Here is a 7,323-nt window from a genome sequence, read left to right on the forward strand (position 1 = left end):
AAGAGCCAGTGGCGAACTGGCTGCCTTGCCTTTTGGGTCTTAAGCATTGCTCCACTCTCTCTGCTTTCAGTTTCTTCTCAGATTCCCGTATTGACTTTCTGCTTTGACTTATTTTGGTGATAGACTCTAATCTGTAAGCTGACATAAGGTGACAGAAGACACTGTCTATTGGAGAAAATCTGTTCTCACTAACTTCCGTACTCTTCCTTTCTCTTTTTCATTCCTTCTGTGGCCCTTTTATACACATAATCACAATGTATTTGATCTTATCTACCTTTCATCAGACCTCCATCACCTCAAAGACTGCCCCATCTCATCTTGTGCAAACATCATGTTCTTTTTGTGCTTACCATAACCAACTGAGTGTAATCAATGCTGGCAATTCTCTCCTTCAATCATGTCAATAGTAACATTGAAAACTTGTTCTGGCCAATTGATTTTATTGACTGACAAGGATCTATTATGAGCTGAACTGGTTAAGTGTGATGCCCTTTCTGTTTTTTTCAATTATGCAGGCAAATCAACTTGATAGAGGAGGTCAAGTTGGTGCAGAACATTAACAAAATATCAGAGTCTGCACAGAAGAAATAAAGTACATCATCGCTGTGAAATTCTTTAGTAACATGGGCTATTACGAAGAGATTGTTGATGAAGTCAACAGGATGTATGGGCCTTCTACACAGTCATTATTTCGCTCAGAGGAAATTGAGGAAGAGAACCAAAGTCTCCAAGGACACAGAGCTTGTGCCCGTTGGTCTGTGTGTCCAGATGCTGCTCAGAGCAGAAGTGCAGGTGTTGCAGGCAGCACAAATGAGCTCACAGGAGATTCCACTCCCAAGAACACAAAGAGTCACACAGAGCCAAGTGTGGAAGAAAAGTTTTCCCAGTTACCGTTTAAAGACTCTAAACCATATACCTCAAATGGCAGAGTAAATTTTTTCAGCAGAGGGCCAGCAGGACAGACACATGAAATGTGGGGTACAAACGAGAAAGACAGTGGTAATGTGAATCTTGAGAGCAATGGCCTCTCACAGCCTCTTTGCTCTTCCAGTCCTGGAGAAGTCAACTTCATTTGGAAGGGATTTACAGGCCACCAGAGAGGCCCAGCTTTTCCCCAAAACAGCTTCCTACATCCAGCTGATCACTTGTTTCCCAATAATGCAAAGGTTGCCTGTAAGAAATCTTTTGGCTTCTACAGCTCCCCTCAGCCTAAACCACGTTATTCCCAGACTTCTCCACCACTGCCACTGCCCCAGCTCTTACCTTCAGATACCAACACAGTATTGGCAAGAGCCTCTTATCATACCGATTCTGTAGTTACGGGCATTCAGAGATTTAGAGATTTGGGGGTTCAGAGATTTAGAGATATGCTGAAAGTACCGTACAAGCTGGAATTAAAAAATGTACCCGGCAGAAGTGATTTGAAGCATATTGTTATAGATGGATGTAATGTTGCATTTACCCACGGTCTGCATAAATTCTTCAGTTGTCGTGGAATAGCAATTGCCGTTGAATATTTTTGGAAGCTTGGCCACAGAAACATCACTGTGTTTGTGCCTCAGTGGAGAGCAAGGCGCCATCCTAATGCCAGAGAACAGAACTTCTTGACTCAGCTGAAGGAGCTTGGAATATTATCTCTAACTCCTTCCAGGATGGTCCTTGGAGAACGAATTGCTGCTTCGCATGTTAACAGCTTCCTACTACACTTAGCGCACAAAACTGGCGGTGTCATTGTAAGCAATAATAACTTCAGAGGGTTTGTGACTGAGTCAGTGTCCTGGAGAGAAATTGTCGCCAAAAGATTGCTTCAGTACACGTTCGTGGGGGACATATTCATGGTTCCCGACAAGCCTCTGGGAAGAAATGGGCCTCGGCTAGGAGAATTCCTTAGAAAGGAGGGCTCTGGAGACCTGGAGCCTCTACTCAGTGACCTGCCAAATGTGGACATGTTCGCCCAGAGCCACAACACCCAAGTAGCCATCACCAGCTACCAGCCTCCATATTGGAACCAGGGAACCTCTTCAGATCCTTGGCTTCCTCAGCAGCTCCACTTCACATCCCTGGCCAGCATTTCTGGCATAGAGCAGAACCACCTCATTCCAACACAGAGATCTTGTGCAGAAACCAGTGAGCTGAGGGAGGCCCTGCTGAAGATCTTCCCTGATTCTGAGCAAAAACAGAAGATCGAAGAGATCCTGGCAGCCCAGCCATTCCTGAAGGACCTGAACGTGCTTTCTGGCCTGATATTGGACCTAAGCCTGGGCTGAAAGCCCAGGGCTGATGGGGACCAGAGCGAGCTCCCAACTGTGGACAACCATAGTGGGAAGACGCCTTCCAGAGTGAACAGAGCTGCTCTTGAGTTTCTAAGGAAAGAAAGGGATATGTTTTGTGCTTTCACAAATCTGGAGTTTTAAAGCCATCTTTATTTCTCTGTATAAAATTTGCTGCTAATACAGATTTCACCTTTTCTGCGAACGGAAAGCACATTCTCTGCCTTTTCAGAACTGTGTATCAGCCGTTAGTCTTGAATGTATTTTCAACTTTCTGTTTTTAAAACTTTTTCCTTAGAGCTGAAGAAAAATTTAAGTGAATATGTTTAGCCTTTCTAAATAAAATTAAATAAAAAATAAAAATATCAGTGTCTGAACAGTCAACTTTGTGCTCTCCCAAGAAACAATATAGGTCATAGAGAGTTCTGCTCCATCTTCCATTCAAAAGCCCAGGTTTCACAGGTTATCATTGCTTATCATACAAAATGTAAGAGCCAAAACTAGAAGTTGGGAAATGACTATAGAGATTACTTAATCAAAATATGCTATACTGGAAAGAGACATGACATAAGGAAATTAATATTTTTCTTTTGAGTTTTGATATCTAGGTTTTATTTTATTAATTTATAAAAGTTTCCACTTCTGCCCCTCCTCCCAATACCCTCCCACTCCCCCCACTCTCTCTCCTCCTCCCTCTCCAGCCCTAAGAGCAGTCAGGGTTTCCTGCCCTGTGGGAAGATCAAGTTCCTCCCCACTCCCTCCAGGTCTAGGAAGGTGAGCATCCAAACAGACTAGGGTCCCAAAAAGCCAGTACATGCAGAGGAAATAAGTCCTAATGCCATCATCAATGGCTTCTCAGACAGTCTCCGTGCCAGCCACATTCAGAGAATCCGGTTTGATCACGTGCTTGTTCAGTCCCAGTCCAGCTGGCCTTGGTGAGCTCTCATTAGATCAGTCCCCTTGTATCAGTGGGTGAACGCACTCCTCGCGGTCCTGCCTTCCTTGTTCATGTTCTCCCTCCTTCTGCTCCTCATTTGGACCTTGGGGGCTCAGTCCAGTGCTCCAATGTCTGTCTCTGTCTCAATCTTCATCCATCGTCGGATGAAGGTTCCCTCTGATCCTGACTTCCTTGCTCACGTCCTCCCTCCTTCTGCTCCTCATTTGGACCTAGGGAGTTAAGTGTTCCAATGTGGGTCTCTGCCTCTATCTCCATCCATCGCCAGATGAAGGTTCTATGGTGATATGCGAAATGTTCATCAGTATGGTTATGGGCCAAGGCCAGTTCAGGCACCCTCTCCTCTGCTGTCCAGGGAACAATCTGGGGATCTCTCCTTGGGCCTGGAAACCCCTCTAGAATCAAGTCTTTTGTAAACCCTAAAATGTCTCCCTTAGTTGAAATATATTTTTATATTTCAACTATGAGTTCGGTGAATGGTATTAAGAAAACAGGGAATGATGAATCTGACTACTCTACTTAGTCCTCAGGAAAGAAAACATTCTGCAGGATGTCACATCGAAGCATTGTGTGTCTCTCTTTGTGTGTGTGTATGTGTGTGTGTGTGTGTGTGTTTATGTGTGCTCTGTGGAATAATCTTTCAGTATACAGTGTAAATACATGTCACTATGATTGGTTTATTAAGCAAGTTGATGGGCCAATAGCTAAACAGAATAAAAGAAGGTAAAAAAGCCTACTGAAAATGATGGTATGAGCAAGCATGGAGTCAGAGGAGTTGCCAGCCAGACATACAGGGAACAGGATGTGTACAAGATGAGGTAACAAGCTTGAGCCATCCGGCAGAATAGAGATTAATAGTGTTCGAGGCATAGATGTTCAGAACTGAAAGGTCTTCTTGGTGAAATTTTCTTTTGATAACTATATAGTACCATTCCCTAATCTTCTGAGAGTAAAATGGTTCCAATGGTCAGCCTTCCAGACCAGATTATGATAACACACACCTTTAATCCCAGGAACAGGATGACACACACCTTTAATCCGAATAGCCACCCTAATTTCCATGAAATAGGGTGGTACACTCCTTTCATTCTCCTCACACACTCTCATGCTGAGGTTCCTAAGGTCAGGATCCCCATTTCAGACTGAGGTCGAGGTAAGAGCCAGTGGCAAGCTGGCTGCATTTCTTTCTGCATCTTCTGCATTGCTCCACTCTCTCTGTTTTCAGTTTCTTCCCCAGATTTTTGTGTTGAGTTTCTGCTTTGGCTTCTTTTGGTGATAGACTTTAATCTGTAACATGACCTAACCTGACCCTGCATTTTCTATCTATTGCAGAAAATCTGTTCTCATCAACTTCCGGACTCCATTACGGAGTTCTCCATTTTCTCTTTTTCATTCTTCTTGCGGTCATTTTCTCAAGGAACCAAATCTTTGTTTCATTGACTGCCTTGTTGTCATTGTTTCAATTTTCTTTCCAGACTTGAATTTGATACTTCTTTTCATCTACTCCTTTTGAATGTGATTTCTTCTTTTGGTACTAGAAATGTCAGCTGTTCTGTAAGTTGTTAGTGTGAGATCTATACAGTTCTTCTATGCAGGCACTTAGTGCTGTAAATTAGTAAACTCTTATTAATAAATAATTAATAAATAATTAATTAATAAATAAAACCACTTTTATTGCCTCCCACAGTTTAATTAATCATTTACCTTTATTTTTAGAATGTGTTCAATTTCTTAATTTTCTTTTGTCTTGACTCTTTTTTTCATACAGTAGAGAGCTGTTCAATTTCCATGACTTTGTAGGCTTTTTCTCTTTCTATTGTCTTTCTTTCTTTCGTTTTTATTTTTTTCTTTCTTTCTTTTTCTGATCTGGTTGCCAGAACAGGTGAGGTAAGAGGAAACATCTGAGACCATGATTAAAGGAATGTACCACCTGATATCTATGTCAACTCATGTGGTTACTGTAAATGTGCATATCACAAGACTAATGGGATTAACATTGGTGTCAATGTTCCTTCTAGGATTAAAGGTGTGTTTCATTGGGGCTACTGGGATTAAAAGTTTGTGAAAAAGTGCCTACTAGATATAAACAAGTACATTACCATACTAAACTGGTTAGTCAGGCTGACCAATGGGACTATTTTACTCTCAAATTTTTAGGCAGTCTTTATTTCTTAAAATTTAATTGAAATGCTCCTTCAGAAAGGGATAATTTCCTCAGTAGATACCACTTAATAAAATTAAATCATGATAAGGTAAGCAATATGCATAGACCCATAACCCCTTGGGAAATAGATAAATGAATAAATAGATAAATAAATAAAAGTCCCCAATTTAAAAAAAGAAGAAAGAAAAATGAACACAAGGACAGCAGAAATTTTACCAGACTTTCAAGGAATAGTTAGCAAAAATACTCCTCAAATTTGTTTGTATGTTCATAAAACATAGCTCAGTTTGTTTTATAATGTCACAGTTATTTTAATACCCAAACCACATAAAGACCCCCATAAGAGGATTATACATATTTTTGTCCTATGAACATCAATGTAAAATTCTCAATAAATATTTTGAAACTGAATCTAAAAACACATCAACAGACCATCCACTATTATCAAATAGTCTTTCCTCTAGAGACTCTAGGATGACTCAATATTAGAGAATCAGTAAATACAATTCACCTCTTAAAAGAACTGAAAGAAAATACCCACATGATCTTCTCTCTTGATGCAGAAAATGCCTTTAATAAAATCCAACACACCTTCATGATAAAAGTCCTGGAGAGATTAGAGATAAAAGGGATATGCCTCAACAAAATAAAGGCAGTGTATGGAAAGCCCATAGCTAAAATCAAATTAAATGGAGATAGCATTTAATGAAAGCAATTCCACTAAAGTCACAAAAAAGGCAAGGTTTCCTCTACATACGTTTTCAATATAGTAATTGAAGTTGTTGGGCCCTAAAGCCCCACCAAGGTAGAGGTCGCCCCAAGAGACACTCTCAGCACTGTTGATGCAATAGCAAGAGGAATTTTTATTCTGCTGATGCAGCAGAGGTCCCTCAACCTCTAGAGGGAACAAGTCCGTCATCTGTGTTCCAAAGAAACACACAGAAGACTCAAAACTTATAAACTGGCTGCCTTTTAGCTCAGGCTTCTTATTATCTCTTATAACTTACATTAACCCATAATCATTGTGTATGTTAGTTTTGTGGCTTGGAACCTTTTATCAGTTAGGCATTCTCATCTGTCTTCCTTGTGTTTGGTTGATGACTGCAGACTGAGTCTTTCTTTTTCCCAGAATTCTTCTGCTCTCATCACCACACCTATCCTTCCTGCCTGTCTACTGGCCAATCAGAAATTTATTAAAACAATACAAGTGACAAATTTTTGCAGAGTAAAAGACAATTGTCCAGAGGAGTTCCCCTTTATTTCCCAAACAAGAACTCAGAATCTAATCTCCTTTGTTTCACTTTCTTTCTGAATAGTATGCATAACAGCTTGTTACTACCACACTAAACAGAAAAACATTCATAATTCATTTTTGGGGAATGTTGAAAGAGTTTTCTAAGCTATTTCCTGCTGACTGGGAGCACTGGTTATCTTGTGGAGACATAAAGAAAATTTAGAATTATGGCCAAATCCTGACTTGAATATTCTTGGAGGCTTGATGATTTCAATCAGTAGTCTTGAAGTTGTTCTGGATGTGGAACTCAGACTTCTGGGCCATCCACAGCTCTCAGAGATTTGTTAAGGCATCTTCCTTAATCAAACACTTTTTTTTTTACCACCAATAAACCCACAGCCTCTCTTTTCCTGTTGAAACAAAAGCAAAAGCTGTTCTCCAAAGTAACATATCTTTTGACTTAAATTTTGAACTCAAGGCATTTTCAAAATATATATATCAGATTAATCCAGCAACATTTATCATCAAATATCTGTTAGCAGCTGTTGTTTCTTCCTTAACCATCAAGCAATTCAAAGACAAAACACTTACATATAGAACCCAGATTCCTTGTGTTGTTTCCATTTTTATGGGGCTCTATTTTAAACACTATTACTTTTATTTCTATTTTTAAATTGGTATTCTTAGACAGGGTTTTTCT

At 40.2% G+C, this 7,323-nt stretch overlaps 1 pseudogene; it reads left to right on the plus strand.

Annotated features, from left to right (window-relative positions):
* Positions 1–569: 569 nt before the first annotated feature.
* LOC148119966 (NEDD4-binding protein 1 pseudogene) lies at positions 570–2,267 on the plus strand (annotated as a pseudogene).
* The last annotated feature ends 5,056 nt before the right edge of the window (positions 2,268–7,323 follow it).

This window comes from Myodes glareolus, chromosome 13, assembly GCF_982192425.1.
Source record: "Myodes glareolus chromosome 13, mMyoGla1.1, whole genome shotgun sequence".
In the NCBI taxonomy this organism is placed as follows: domain Eukaryota; kingdom Metazoa; phylum Chordata; class Mammalia; order Rodentia; family Cricetidae; genus Myodes; species Myodes glareolus.